Source organism: Macaca fascicularis, chromosome 7 (assembly GCF_037993035.2).
Source record: "Macaca fascicularis isolate 582-1 chromosome 7, T2T-MFA8v1.1".
In the NCBI taxonomy this organism is placed as follows: domain Eukaryota; kingdom Metazoa; phylum Chordata; class Mammalia; order Primates; family Cercopithecidae; genus Macaca; species Macaca fascicularis.
The window spans coordinates 175,395,524-175,411,293 of record NC_088381.1 but is presented as its reverse complement, the minus strand read 5'-3'; the positions used below and the strand labels follow the sequence as shown (position 1 = coordinate 175,411,293).

General features: G+C 44.5%; 1 pseudogene; it reads left to right on the top strand.

Moving 5' to 3' along the window:
• Nucleotides 1-897: 897 nt before the first annotated feature.
• On the top strand, nt 898-2,111 carry LOC135971626 (homer protein homolog 2 pseudogene; annotated as a pseudogene).
• The last annotated feature ends 13,659 nt before the right edge of the window (nt 2,112-15,770 follow it).

The window sequence follows — 15,770 nt, the reverse complement described above, 5'->3', positions numbered from 1 at the left end:
AATCATTGCCTATAGTTTACATAAATTGATGTCTATTTGTAACCTTAAACAAAGTGTATTGGTCATTTTCAAACAGCCAAGAACAAATTTCAAATGTCCTTGTGACACACACAAAAATAAAAATTTGAGGATTTAAGGTGATATATATGTCAATGAGTTCGAATCAATTATTCCATATTGCATTCATAAATCATCACATAACTTTATTCACTATAAATATATACAACCAGAGTTTTTCAATTTTCAATGAAATTGTAATTAGACATTTTTTATCCGTTCTAGGTCATGAATGTTTTTCTCCCTGTCACGATGTGATTAGATTGTCCTTAGAAACTCATTCACCCTCCTGCCTCCTGAAGGCTTCAGGAAGCAGCTCCTAAATGGGCAGAAGCAGGCAAACCGTGTGTGTCCACAGGACCAGGAGCCTCTCCCTCCTTGGATTAGGTCTCCTCCTCAGGATTACAGGGCTCTTCAGTTTTCTCAACATGCTGTTGGACCACATAAGCACAAAACACTTGATTTCATTATGCTTTGCTTCAATTTTTCGAAACAACGCAAAGGTAATAATTTTAACAATAAACATATTACAACTTACTATACATGAGACCTTCCTGTGCTTCAAGATTTCTTCTCAGGACTTTGTATTACGTATTTTCAGTTGTTTTTTTTCTGAGATAGAATCCTGTCGTCCCTTATTATAGATTATTCTTTTAGTTTATCTCTTAGAATGATTTTTTCCAGAGCCCCCGCCCAGCCCACTTGGCTGAATGGAGTGGTACCAGGGCTGAGCCAAGCGGACAGGGGCCGGCACATGTGCTGCGCAGGGAGCGGATGCACAGCCAGTGAAGAGCGAGCACCAGAGGCCGGGTCGGAGCGGCTGCCTGAGTAGCGCTGGAGATGGGAGAACAGCCCATCTTCACCCCGGAGCGCGGGTCTTCCAGATTGACCCCAACACCAAGAAGAACTGGATGCCTGCGAGCCACAGGCGGTCACCGTTTCCTGCTTCTGTGATGTCACAAGGAACAGCTATGGGATCGTCAGTGTGGACGGAGCCAAGGTGACCATAAACAGCACAGTCACACGGAATCTGACCTTCACCAACACGTCACAGACGTCTGGGCACTGGGCCGACAGCAGAGCTGACACGGCGTTTGGTTCGGGGTTTTCCTCTGAGCAGCAGCTGACAAAGTTTGCAGAGAATTTCCAGGAGGTGGAAGAAGCGGCCATGATAGCCAAAGACAAGACCCAACAGAACATGGAGCCCTTGAGTGATCATCCCAAGAATCCGGGCGTGGAGCCTCATCTTCTACTCCGGCATCCAGTGTCAACGGGACGGACGATGGAAAGGCCTCTCACGCCGCTGCAGCCGACCGGCACCTGCAGTCTGGGAACCACAAGCTGAAGGCGGCCTCGACGCAGGTGCTGCCCACGGGAAGAGGCGGGAGATGGAGCTGCAGGCCTGGCGGGAGAGCGACGCCCGGCTTCCCACGGCGCTGCAGGAGTCGGCGGCCAGCGCGGAGCAGAGGAAGAAGCCGTGACATCCACAGAGAGAAGGAAAGGACACGCAGCTGAGGAGGAGGATGGAGGAGCTGGAGGCCGAGCTCCGAGAAAAGGAGGCAGAGCTGGAAGATCTCCGGAAGCAAAGTGAACTCACACCTCAGCTCAGGTCAGAGCGCGACTGAGAAGGTGTCTCTGAGAAGATGGAGGCGGCAGAGAGACGATCAAAACCAGGAAAACAAAGCGCGTTCCCTAAAGACAGGCGCTGAGGAGAGCAAATCCCGACAGCGCCCCCTGGAGGTGGAGGTGAAGAGCTTCCTGGAGGTGTTGGACGGGAAGATCCACAACTTGCAGGGATTCAGCGCAGGACTCTCCAAACCAGGCACTGAAACCAAGGCTGGTCAAGGCCCGGGCCCCGCCCGTGAGTCCAAAGCGTGTGTGGGAAACCAGATGGCGCTAGGACGTTCCCTGTGTGCGTTGCCTCTGTAAATGCAGGCTCAGTCTGTCGTGTCTCCAAACCAGTTGTGCCGTCCACTCACTCCTTTCCAGAATAGAAATCTCCTCTCACTTCTCTGGCCTTGTGAGGGTGTGGACAACTGGAAGATTCTGACTCGGGAATCCACAACCAGGTCTACCTTCAACATTTCCATAGTCAGGGCAGGGATGTTTATATCTTTCATAAGGGTTGTTGGAACCATATGAAATGAAAAAAAGCATTTTCTCATCCAAATACTGATATTCTTTACACCAGGCCATCGGGCCCCTTTTATCCAATAGCATTCAGAGTATCTGAAAGTCCACCAGGTGCCAGCCTTGGGGCGCACAGAGAGAACAACATTCCTCTCCAACAACATCGGGAAGCTTTAAAAGAACTGTTTAGTGGGGACTTACAGAGAGATGGAAAACAGGCTTCTGGTGGGTGCATATTCTATCCTGGGAATCACCTGCATCTCCGATACTGCCCCTAGCCCCCCAGTTTGTATGGTTGCGACGGTGTTCCATTTCTTGGTTTTAATTTCTAAGCAGATGATTGTGGGTGTAGGAACAGCACACAGTGAGGGTGCCTAGCACAATGCCTGGCACAAAGTAGGTGCTTAATAAATATTCGTTAAATTAAAAAAAAGAGGGAGGCTGAGGCAGGAGAATTGCTTGAACCTGGGAGGCGGGGGTTGTGGTGAGCCGAGACGGCGCCACTTCACTCCAGCCTGGCGAAAGAGCAAGACTCCGTTTCAAAACAAATAAATAAATAAAATAAATAAATATTTTTTCCAAAGCCCCACTCAAAACCATGGTATTGTTAGAGGTGTAATGGTTGGACCAACATTGAAAATACCTTCCGTTTAGTTCATTTGTATGCAAGTATCCGTTCTCTCTTTAAAAATTGTTCTCAGTTGTAATATTACACAAAATATTGGTAATTTATACTAATGACAGGTTAAATATTGTATAGTTTAGTGACATTTGATTGGAAAAAACTACATGTTCCACATGTCTTGACAATTTTTTCCTTCTCTATGAAATATTTGCTCATTAATTATTAAGTTTCAGATGTTACAGTTATCTTTTTGATTTCTGGGATTTAATTTTAGTCGGTATACTTGAATGCATTTTATTAATTCCTATAATAATGTTGATATTTCATATAGGATTTTAATATTAATTTTACTATTTACTGAATTGTAAACTTCTACATTTTAAAAATATTTTGAAATATACTTTAAGTTCTAGGGCACATGTGCACAATGTGCAGGTTTGTTACATATGTATACAGGTGCCATGTTGGTGTGCTGCACCCATTAACTCATCATTTACATTAGGTATATCTCCTAATGCTATCCCTCCCCTCTCCACCCATCCCACAACAGGCCCTGGTGTGTGATGTACCCCTTCCTGTGTCCAAGTATTCTCATTGTTCAGTTCCCACCTATGAGTGAGAACATGTGGTGTTTGGTTTTCTGTTCTTGCAATAGTTTACTGAGAATGATGGTTTCCAGCTGCATCCATGTCCCTACAAATGACATGAACTCATCCTTTTATATGGCTGCATAGTATTCCATGGTGTATATGTGCCACATTTTCTTAATCCAGTCTGTCACTGATGGACATTCAGGTTGGTTCCAAGTCTTTGCTATTGTGAATAGTGCCGCAATAAACTTAAGTGTGCATGTGTCTTTATAGCAGCATGATTTATAATCCTTTGAGTATATACCCAGTAATGGGATGGCTGGGTCAAATGGTATTTCTAGTTCTAGATCCTTGAGGAATCACCACACTGTCTTCCACAATGGTTGAACTAGTTTACAGTCCCACCAACAGTGTAAAAGTGTTCCTGTTTCTCCACATCCTCTCCAGCACCTGTTTCCTGACTATTTAATGATCACCATTCTAACTGGTGTGAGATGGTATCTCATTGTGGTTTTGATTTGCATTTCTCTGATGGCCAGTGATGATGAACATTTTTTCATGTGTCTGTTGACTGTATGAATGTCTTCTTTTGAGAAGTGTCTGTTCATATCGTTTGCCCCCTTTTTGATGGGGTTGTTTTTTTCTTGTAAATTTGTTTGCATTCTTTGTAGTTTCTGGATATTAGCCCTATGTCAGATGAGTAGATTGCAGAAATTTTCTCCCATTCTGTAGATTGCCTGTTCACTCTGATGGTAGTTTCTTTTGCTGTGCAGAAGCTCTTTAGTTTAATTAGATCCCATTTGTTAATTTTGGCTCTTGTTGCCATTGCTTTTGGTGTTTTAGACATGAAGTCCTTGTCCATGCGTATGTCCTGAATGGTAGTGCCCAGGTTTTCTTCTAGTGTTTTTATGGTTTTAGGTCTAACATTTAAGTCTTTAATCCATTTTGAATTAATTTTTGTATAAGGTGTAAGGAAAGGATCCAGTTTCAGTTTTCTACTTATGGCTAGCCAGTTTTCCCAGCACCATTTATTAAATAGGGAATCCTTTCCCCATTTCTTGTTTTTGTCAGGTTTGTCAAAGATCAGATGGTTGTAGATGTGTGGTATTATTTCTGAGGGTTCTGTTCTGTTGCATTGGTCTATATCTCTGTTTTGGTACCAGTACCTTGCTGTTTTGGTTACTGTAGCCTTGTAGTATAGTTTGAAGTCAAGTAGCGTGAGGCCTCCAGCTTTGTTCTTTTGGCTTAGGACTGTCTTGGCAATGCGGGCTCTTTTTTGGTTCCCTATGAACTTTAAAGTTGTTTTTTCCAATTCTGTGAAGAAAGTCATTGGTAGCTTAATGGGGATGGCATTGAATCTATAAATTACCTTGGGCAGTATGACCATATTCACGATATTGATTTTATTTATATAAGAAAAAATTTACGCATATGAAAAATGCATAGATCTGAAATGTATCACTAAAGGGTTTCTGTCAAATGTGGCTACTCTTGTCCTCAACACCTAAGGTGGCCTGAAGAGCAAGTCCTTCCCCCTGCAACATGCAACATGCATGACTGAAATTAAGTAAAAAATACAGATAATACCAATGCTGGTGAGCATTCGAAGTTCCTAGAATCTACAGCATTGCTAACGGGAATGCAAATGAAACAGCAACTCAGGACAATAATTTTTAGTTTTTGCTAAAACCACAATATACCCTTAACACATCACCTAAATATGCCACTCCTGAATTTTGCGTCAGAGAAATACAATCTTATATGCACCCAAACTTCTAATATTCAAGATATTGTGTGTGTGTGTGTGTGCGTGTGTGTGTGTGTGTGTGTGCGCTTTAGAAGCTAAAAATAACATGAATGTCTCAAAATTGGAATGGGTAAAGAAAGTAGGAAGTATCAATTGATCGAACACTATCAGAAATAATTTTAAAAAATGACTGATACGGAAATCATTACAGTTGAACTCCAGGCATTATGCTAAGTGAGAGATGTCAGTCTCAAAGATCAAAGGGACGCAGCTGTCAGCACCACGGTCATCCTCAGGTGTCAGTGGTTTGGGCTGGGCTCTCTCTGTCTCTTTCCTGACCAGGTCCAGATGTTGAGCTCCGCCACTTGCAGATGGAAAATTCTACATTTTCAACCATGCACTGAGGTTTGAATTGCTTCACAGACTGAACCGAACTAACATGGGCTCCTTTGAAGAGTGTCCAGCATTTTTCTAACCACAAGAGAATGTTCCCCAGCTCTCCCCGTCCTTGGTTCTCTCCTGCAAGCCAGCAGCCCTGCAGTTTAGCCTGCATCTCCCGTACATGAACCCATCTCCTTCCAAGGGCCTTTCACCACACCCTCCACTGTTTCGTAGAGCACTGGCATGATTTGAACTTTTCTACGTTCTGTTATACATGAAGTTAGGATGTTTATAACTAAATTAAGGATCATATTTTATGACTGAATTCCAGTGCTTCCTCTCTCCTGAGACAGAGCTCCTAAACAAGGTTCTGCAGGTGGAGACGAAGATGAACTTTTTTCTTCCTCAGCCTAGGAGCAGAGCGCTCAGGGGAGGCTTGGGCAGAAGCTTAGAGCCTTTCCAAACCCTGTAATATTTCAAAATAATTTTCACTCCTTTCATGAGGGCCTGGATTCACTGAATCCCTCATGCTGTCAAAGAGAAATGGAACGGTTTTTTTCCTTCACTTTTTCGAGAACATCAATGGGTTATAAAGTAATGTGTTGACTTTTCTTGCAACACTTTACAGATACCATCAATTTTCTTCTTGCTTGTAAGGGTTAACCAGAAGAATGCTGTCGTCATTTTTTATTCTTTTGGAAGGAGTGCCCCCTCTGCTCACCTCCACTTGCCTTTCTATGTATTTCTAATTGCCTTTGGTTTTCAGTAGTTTTAATAAGATTTACGTAATGTGTGTGTGTGTCAGTGGGAGGGGGTGTTATTCTGCTGTGCTGTGTTCTCTGAGATGCATGGATTCACGGTTGACTCGTCTCCATTTTTGGAAACAGAATTAGAAAAAAAGTCTGTGTGTGCCCAAAAACAATCCTCCCTGAAGTGGGCACAGGACCACCTGGGGGCGCTCAGGATCCACTGAGCACAAGAGCCAGCCTCAGGGCAGGTGCAGATGGGGGTTAAGGCCTGGTTTCCTGTCAGCCCTGTGGCTTCCTCTCCATAAAAGAGTTTCCTCTGGGGCACTTCTCTGGATTGCTCATCCTGTTCTTCCTGTGAAGTTTCTGAAGAGGAAACATTTGTCAGAAAAAGAGAAAAACTTTCTCACATGCACCAAAGGCAGAGTCACCTACAGTCACTGACTCCTGTTTCTCAATGTCAAGAAGTTCTCAATGCTTCTGAAGTTAATCAGCTAAATCTATAAAAGAAACTATGTTTAACTCAACATGGCAGCCCAGCTCAATGTAACTCCAATGGCCAGCGAGCAGCAGGCAGCATACAGTGCATGCTGGGCATTCGGGCAGAGGGAGTTCGCATCCAGTGCAAGAGAAGAAAGGCCCGTGGTGGTCACTGTCAGGACTCCAAGCCCACAGCTCCCATTATAGGTGTCCCCGGGCAAAGGAAGAGAGACCCCACCAATGTTTACTGAGGATGTTGAGTCTGACGGCTCCACACTCACATCCCAAATGAATATGAAAAGATTTACCAACTCTATTATTGAGGTGTCTGCTGAGGGCAGCACAGGCCTCTCAAAAAATTCCAAACTGGCTCAATAGGGCACGAAAGGAGTCTGGCTCAGGGCTAATGATTTGATGGTGGTGTCAGGGTGGGAGTTTCTACTCAGGAGAAGTAGCTTGTGTTATTTGAACCTCACACTGGCATCAGATAAAGGAACTTCCATGATTTCTTACTAGATTTCCCATGTGTGGGGGGAAAGGAGGAGGAAAAATAAACCTTAATTCATCAGCAGTGAGGCACCAAAAATAGGACCTGACACTTTATTCTCCTTAGCAGCTTAAGAAAATGAGTGAAAACAGAGATGAGGGTCCACTATATGTGAAAAGTAAACAGGTCTAAAGAAAGTAAAAAGTTTTATTACTATAAGCACATAATAAAAAAAAAGAGAAGAAAAAATTAGACATGCAGGAGTGCTGAATCAATGTCCTGGGGCGGGGCAGGGGAGCTTTTCATTATCCACAGTCAACAGTTTGTTCTGAAGTTCTCAGGTCAGCTTCCTGCTTCAAGATATGACAGGCCCCTATAGGATATACGAAAATGCTCAGTTTGTCATCCTTTACTAAAGTAGCCTTATAATTAGATGAAGTTCTGAATTTAATCTTCAGTTGTTTTAAATTAAAAAAAAAACACAATCGACAAATTAGGAAAGTGATAGTTTATTTTTTGTCAAGTATTACAGCCATCCCATATGCTGGAAAGCATAGCTCTTTTTAAAGATGAGAGAAAGGCACTCCCAAGGTAAAGGGGTTTGGCAGAAGCTTTCTGCTGAATGGTTTGGCTAAACTGACAAATCAACAGGATACAGGAGGGGCTAAGGATGTTCATGGAGGTAGTCCTAGCACATGCATACTGAACAAACATGCATGTGACATGTGACCCCTGTTCACTTACCAGTGAAGATTTAGCATTTAAATTCATTACGGTTAGGCCCTATGTGTCAAAAGCAGAAGCAGAGACACAAAGGCACTCAGTGTGCAGCCTGTGTAAATTGCCAGAGCCATGCCTTGGTCAGTGATCTCTGATCAGGAGATAGTTCCTGATATCAGTCTAGTGTTCCATCAAAGCTGGGGTTATGGGTTGAGGAACAGGAGGTAAGTTTATCAGGGGATAGTCTGCAATTGTCTTCATAGTGTTTGTCTCAGTGCCAGTGCTTACTGAGCCACTAGAGAAAAAGAATACCCTATTGGAAGTTAAAACATAGTTTATCTTTTAAGTGCAGGAGTGAATGGCAAAACCCTTGCCTGACATGCCCTTAGGTCTTGTTTATAATTTGACATCTTATTGTCACAGAGAGTCTCTTCTGTCAGTTTTCTGATCTCTATTTTAACATAGTGCTGGTCATTGTTGTGTCTAAACCGCAAAAAGGAGTGGGTATAATGAGGCGTGTCTGATCTCTTGTTTTGTCATGGTTGGAAACCCGGTTTTTAGGTTTTTGGGGTCCCCAAGGCCAACAGATGGACTATATAGTCAGTTTGGGGTCTTAGGATTGTATTTTTCATTTACAGTTTATAAATATGAACCCAAATCATGACATTCTGCAATTTCCCTGCTGTGTTGTGGTTAAAAGTATCTGCTCAGATTCCTTCGAACGTGGTTAAAGAGCAATATTATACCCTGATGTTTCTTCCAATAGATACAATTTCCTGGTTTGTCGTTAGAGGATGTTGAAAAGATGTAGGAAAATGGTAGCTTTAATCTGTTGATGAATGGAGTCAGTAAAATTCAGTCATCACTTTCAATATTTTGTCATGCATGCAATAGGACAGAGGTGAGCACTGGGGGCAAATCTGTAAATTTATAGGCCTCCCAGCTACCAAATCATAGGCTAGTAACTGATGTCTCCCTGAGGGAGTTGACTATAATGCTGTAGAGCTATGGATAGAAACTTTGGCCAAGGAAGTTCAAGATTTCCTTAAGGTTTTGACAATTTTAGTTTCAGGATGATCTGAAGGTGGGGATCTCTGCAGGTTCTGAGGTGCACAGAATAGATCCCACCTCAGATTCAAACTCGTGTAATTTTCTGCTCTTCTTGTGGGGAGCAGAAGTATAGTGTAGAAGGAGGGCCAGCTGTATGCTACTCAGGATCTCTGTACATTGAGAAAAACGATGGAAGTGGGGAACACACGTCCTCAACATTTGTCACATTCCACATGGAAAAGGCAACTCCGTTCCAGGTCATTGTGCAGAATCAAGAAGTAAAGCAATTGGCGCAAATGTAGGAATCACTATTGTTTACAGAGCGCATGATTGTGTCTATGTTATCCACAGAAATGAAGTAAAAGTGCGTGTTCTGTATAGAACCCACAGTGTGTGGGCCCTGAATTAGCACCTTCCTCCCTCCACCTGCAGGGAGCACAGCCAGATGCCTAGGGCTGCCCTCTGACGTCCCTACCACGGCTGGTGCTGGAGCCACGTCCTGTGTTCCACTCTCAGGAGAAGAACGAGCTCTGCACTGATCTGAGCAGAGTCACAACTGGGACTCACGGGGGTACCCTTTGGGAAACTTGACACATCTCTGTCTCAGTGACCTTGCTGGACTTTCCCAGAACAGTACAGAAATTTAAGAAAGTTCCACCCAGTCCTCCTCCCTATCTCCTTCACTCAGGGACCGAATTCCATCATATGCATTCAGCTTCCCCAGCTGCCTTCCACCCTCTCTGCATTTCATCCCAAAAGTGAGGACAGGTTCCTTAGGAAACCATGGGAGCTCAGGACACCAGGGGGCACTCAGGAAACCATGGGGAGCTCAGGACACCAGGTGGCACTCTGGACACGAGTGGGTACTCAGGACATGAGAAGGTGCCCAGGACAACGAGGAGCACTAAGAACCACCGGGGGGCGCTCAGAACCACCAGGAGGCACCCATAGCACAACGGGTTACTCAGAATTCAAGGGGGTGCTCAGGACAGCAGAGGGTGCTCAGAACACCGGGGACACTCAGAACACCAGGAGTGCTCAGAAGAGAAGGGGGTGCTCAGATCACCAGGGTGCACCCAGGACACCAGGAGGGGCTAAGAACCACCAGAGGGTGCTCCAGACACCAGGGAGCGCTCAGAGCCACCAGAGGTCACTCAGAAATCCAGAGGACACTCAGGACAGTGGGGGCACTCAGGACACCAGTGGGCACTCAGAACCACTAGGACACGCTCAGGACAGCAGAGGGTGCTCAGAATACTGGGGGCACTCAGAACACCACGGGGTGCTCAGAATAGAAGGGGGTGCTCAGATCACCAGGGGGCTCTCCAGACACCAGGGGGTGCTAAGGACACCAGAGTGTGCTCAAAACACAAGGGGATGCTCAGAATACAAAGGGAGCTCAGATCACCAGGGGGCACTCAAGAAACCAGAGGGGACTCAAGACACCATAGGGTGCTCAGAACCACCAGGGGGCGCTCAGCACGCCAGGTGTCTCAGAACCAGCAGGGCGTGCTCGGGACAGTACGGGGCGCTCAGGTCACCAGGGTGTGCTCAAAACCAAGGGGGAGCTCAGGCCACCAGGGTGTGCTGAAGACACCAGGGGTGCACTCAGAATACAAGGGGAGCTCAGATGGCCAAGGGGTTCTCTGGAAACCAGGGAGCACTCAGGACACCAAGGAGTGCTCAGAACCACCAGGGGGCGCTCAGAACTACCAGGGGGCATTCAGGAAAACGGGGTGCTCAGCACACCAGGGGGCTCAGAACCACCAGGGGGCTCAGGACACCAGGGGACACTAAAGATACCCGGGGGCTCAGAACCGGCAGGGGAAGCTCAGGAAGCCAGGGGGCGCTCAGGACAGCAGGGGGCGCTCAGAACCACCAGGGGGCATTCAGGAAAACAGGGGGCGCTCAACACACCAGGGGGCGCTCAGAACCACCGAGGGGCACTGAGAACTACCGGGGGTGCTCAGAACCACCAGGGGGCGCTCAGAACTACCAGGGGGCATTCAGGAAAACAGGTGCTCAGCACACCAGGGGGCGCTCAGAACCACCAGGGGGCACTGAGAACTGCCAGGGACACTCAGAACCAGCAGGGGGCGCTCAGGACACCAGGGGACACTTAAGATACTTGGGGGCTCAGAACCCGCAGGGGAAGCTCAGGAAGCCAGGGGGTGCTCAGGACAACAGGGGGCGCTCAGAACAACTAGGGTCACTCAGGACAGCAGGGGGTGCTCAGAACCACCAGGGGGCGCTCAGGACAGCAGGGGGCGCTCAGACACCAGGGCTCCCTTAGGAGGCAGCTCCACACTAGGTCCCTGGGCAGGGAGGGGTTTCCTTTCTGAACTTGCAATTTTTTTTTTTTTTTTTTTTGAAGCGGTGTCTCGCTCTGTCGCCCAGGCTGGAGTGAGTGGCGTGATCTCAGCTCACTGCAAGCTCCGCCTCCCGGGTTCCCGCCATTCTCCTGCCTCAGCCTCCCGAGTAGCTGGGACTACAGGCGCCGCCACCTCGCCTGACTAATTTTTCGTATTTTTTAGTAGAGACGGGGTTTCACCGCGTTAGCCAGGATGATTTCCATCTCCTGACCTCGTGATCCGCCTGTCTCGGCCTCCCAAAGTGCTGGGATTACAGGCTTAAGCCACCACGCCCGGCCTGAACTTGCTATTTTTTGACCTCGTAAAGCAAAGGTTTACCCCAGGACCTCTAGCATTTCCTCCTTGTAACTCATGTTTTGTCTTGTTTTTGTTTTTTCACCTACAAAATCTTCAACTTAGAACATAGATTCATTTCAATTTATAGTCCTACGTATTTTCACAATAATGCTAGTGATGACTTATCAGTATAATTTTAATAAGAATTGTGTATCCTCAATCCAAACTGTTCATGCAAAGATTTATGTTTTCTGCGTTGTGTCAGTCACACAACTGTAAATGCTTTTCTATCAATAACCCAGGTATTGACTTTCTTTTACTTTCCTCAGCTGCTTATGTAGATGAAACACCACTTTATGGACTGGTTTTAACTATTCTGGTTGGCTCCTGGTGACTGCTCCTCAGACTATTTCTTCAACTTCCCTTCTTCTGTCAAAGCCTTTTATTGTCCTCAGTATATATGCAGGGAAGCACCAAGGGCCTTTACTTTATCTCTTCTATGTCTGGAAACTCAGTTTACTTCTGATGATCACTGCAACCAATCATGTTTACCAAGGTAATAGTTCTTTTTAGTATATATTTATTTAACTTCAGTGTCTCTTCCTTCCTCACTGTTTTCCAGGGTACTGCAGACATCACCCCACCCTATCCCCCTTTGTTTTAATCTGTTTCTGTTGACCCCAACAGTGCCCATAGAGGAGTTTTAGTGGATTTGCCTCCTGGAAATAGTGGAAGAGGATTCAGGAATTCAGCAGTGGCTCCTGTTCTTCTCCCCCAATAAACACAGAACAACAGCAATGGGGAAATTGGGAATTTTCCCCAATTCTGTAGAAAAAGCCTACAAGCACTAGAAGCTTCACACTCTAACACCATTAGCACATCAATCTTGAAGCCACTTACGAAATATATCCAGGTTAGTCTTTTTCTACCAGAAATGCCATCCAGTGGGAACAGACCTAGGTGCAATAATATGTGGGTCCTGGTTCTCCCTTCAGGCGCCTGTCACCTTAGACTGCAGTTTTTTCACTTGCCCTGTGACATGAACTCTGATGTGTAGATGTTTTATTTCCTTTATTAGTAGTTGTTCAAGGTTATCGTCAATGAGGTAGAATATGGTTGTATTTTTCTCACTTTTTTACTTTTCCTTACTGAGTAGTTGCTTCCTACAGAAAAGATAGCAACTGAGAGGACAAATAAAATATCTATTATAGGTGAATAATTAAACAGTTTCAGATATATTGGTATAGTGGAATACGACTCGGCCTTACAGTCAAGGCGTGTCTGAGTCACAGAATAACTTGACTATATTCTCAGTAAGTGTGCTAATAAAAGATGTTAAAGAATTATAATACATATCATACAATTCCATTTGTATAGACTACAGGTAATGCAACTATTCTGAAATAACATGGAGAAAATTTGAATTTGAGAATGGGATGGCAAGAGTAATAGAATGATGAGATAAAATTACAGAAAACTGAGATAAATTTTAAGGGGTTAATTGAATTGGTCACACTTTGCTTAATGTCCTGATTAAAACATTGAATACCTAGTTCAACATTTCCAAATTGTATAGTACAAATTTGGATTTAATATTATTAATTATACTAAAATAAATCAGTAATAAAAAACAAGTGAATATATTGGCTGAGAATGAGCAATGAAAATGAATAACGACACTTGAAACATTGCCAACTCCTCAAAATTCGCATGCATGAACTCTGATTATTTCTATATATTTTAGGTGAACACCAAATACAGCAAAATTACACACAGTTGTCATAAGAGTTGTGTGCTTTGGCAGACCTCAGAAGGTATGTCTCACCCTGCCCTGGAGTTGTCTCAGGGTAACACACTCCTCAGTGGTGACAATCACAGGAGCAGATAATGGGGATAACTCTAAGCTGATATGAGGTCTTGGATGCATTGCACAAATGCTGTGTTCTGCAAGTATTTTTTCTTCTGTAAAATGTACCATTAAAAACTATATTAAATGTATATCGGGCAGATAAGTAAAATTAAATAAGATAGTGACTTCTAAGTGTTAATTCATGCATAATTACATAATATAACATTATGTTATCCTGAAGGATAGTATTCCTGCTCATCTCATCTAGGGTCTTCTCTGGGACCTGTCCTCCCCTCACGCATCCCATCCCAGAGCTTGCTATATGGTGACCCTGTGGCTCTGGGAGAGTACAGACAGTCCCAGTATTCATATGTGTTTCTATTTGGTGTTGAGGACTGAACACAAATGACTCACCTTAGAATTTGGGCTGAGCTGGGGTTTTCTTGTTGCTATTTTAAAAGATGATTCCTGGAGACCTGAAGATATTTATTGTGGATGTATACGAGTGAGGGAAACAGTAGATATGTGTGTCAGCTTCTGATCGCTGTGTCTCTGTGTTTCCAGGTGTCCGGTGTGAGGTGCAGCTGGTGGAGATTTCTGGAGGCTTGGTAAAGCCTTGGGTGTCCCTGAGACTCTCCTGTGGTGCCTCTGGGTTCAGTTTCAGTAGCTGCTACATGGACTCGGTCCACCAGGCTTCAGGGAAGGGGCTAGAGTGGGTCTCATGAATTAGTAGTGTTGGAACTAGCACATACTATGCAGATGCCATGAAGGGTTGATTCACCATCTCCAGAGACAATTCCAAGAAGTCCCTTTATCTGCAAATAAACTGTGAGATCTGAGGACGTTGCTGTGTATTAATGTCTTAGAGACAAAGTGAGGGAAGATCAGTGTGAGCCCAGACACACACGTCCTGCAAGAACACATGTAGGAAATCAGCTGCAGAGGGCGCTCAGAACCCATTGATCAGAGTCAACCACAGAGACAGGTGCAGATGGAGCTTAAGGATGTGTTTCCTTCAGTGTTTGGAATTTCTTCTTCATCTGACAATTTCCCCAGAGAATGCCCCTAATTTCACAGTTCTGTGACTACCAATGCCACCTACAATTTTTTAATCATTGTAATTGATATGGTTTGTTTCTGTGTCCCCAACCAAATCTCATCTTGACTTGTACTCCCATGATTTCCATGTGTGGTGGGAGGGACTTGGTGGGAGAAAACTGAATCACAGGGGCAAGTCTATTCCATGCTGTTCTTGTGATAGTGAATAAGTCTCATGAGATCTGATTTTTTAATGAAAAAGAGTAGTTTCTCTGCAAAAGGTCTCTTGTCTGTCACCATGTGACACATAGATTTAACTTTCCACCATGATAGTGAGGCCTCCCCAGCCAAGTGGAAATGTAAGTCAATTGTATCTCTTCCTTGTGCATATTTCCCAGTCTCAGGTATGTCTTTATCCACAGCATGAATATGGGCTGATACAGTAAATTGGTACCAGGAGTGGGGTCCTGCTGAAAAGATACTCAAAAATGTGGACACGACCCTGGAACTGGGTAACAGGCAGAGGTTGGAACACTTTGGAAGGCTCAGAAAATACAAGAAAATGTGGGGCAGTTTGGAAATTCCTAGAGACTTGTTGAATAACATTTTTCAAAATACTGATAATGATACATACAATGAAATCCAGGCTGAGGTGGTCTCATATGGAGATGAGGAACTTGTTGGGAACTGGAGCAAATGTTACTCTTGTTATGTTTTAGCAAAGAGACTGTTGGCATTTTGCCCTTGCCCTAAAGATTTGTGGAACTTTGAACTTGAGAAAGATGTTTTAGGTTATCTAGTGGAAGAAATTTCTAAGCAGGAAAACATTCAATAATTGACTTGTGTGCTGCTAAATACATTCAGTTTCATAAGGAAAGCAGACCATGAATAGTAGAAAAATTTGCAACCTGATAATGCAATAGAAAGAAAATACCATTTACTAAGGAGAAATTCAAGCTGGTGCAAAAATTTGCTTAAGTAACGAGGAACTGAATGTTAATCCTCAAAGACAATGAGAAAAATGTCTCTGTGGCATGTCAGAGGACTTTACCACAGCCCCTCAGCCCAGAGACCTAGGAGGAAAAAGTGGTGTTGTTGGGCAGGCCCAGTGTCCCCATGCTGTGTGCAGTCAGTCCCCAACTGTGTGCAGCCTAGGCAGCTTCCACATAGTGTTGAGACTGCCAGTGCACAGAAGTCCAAAATTTAGGGTTTGGGAACCTCT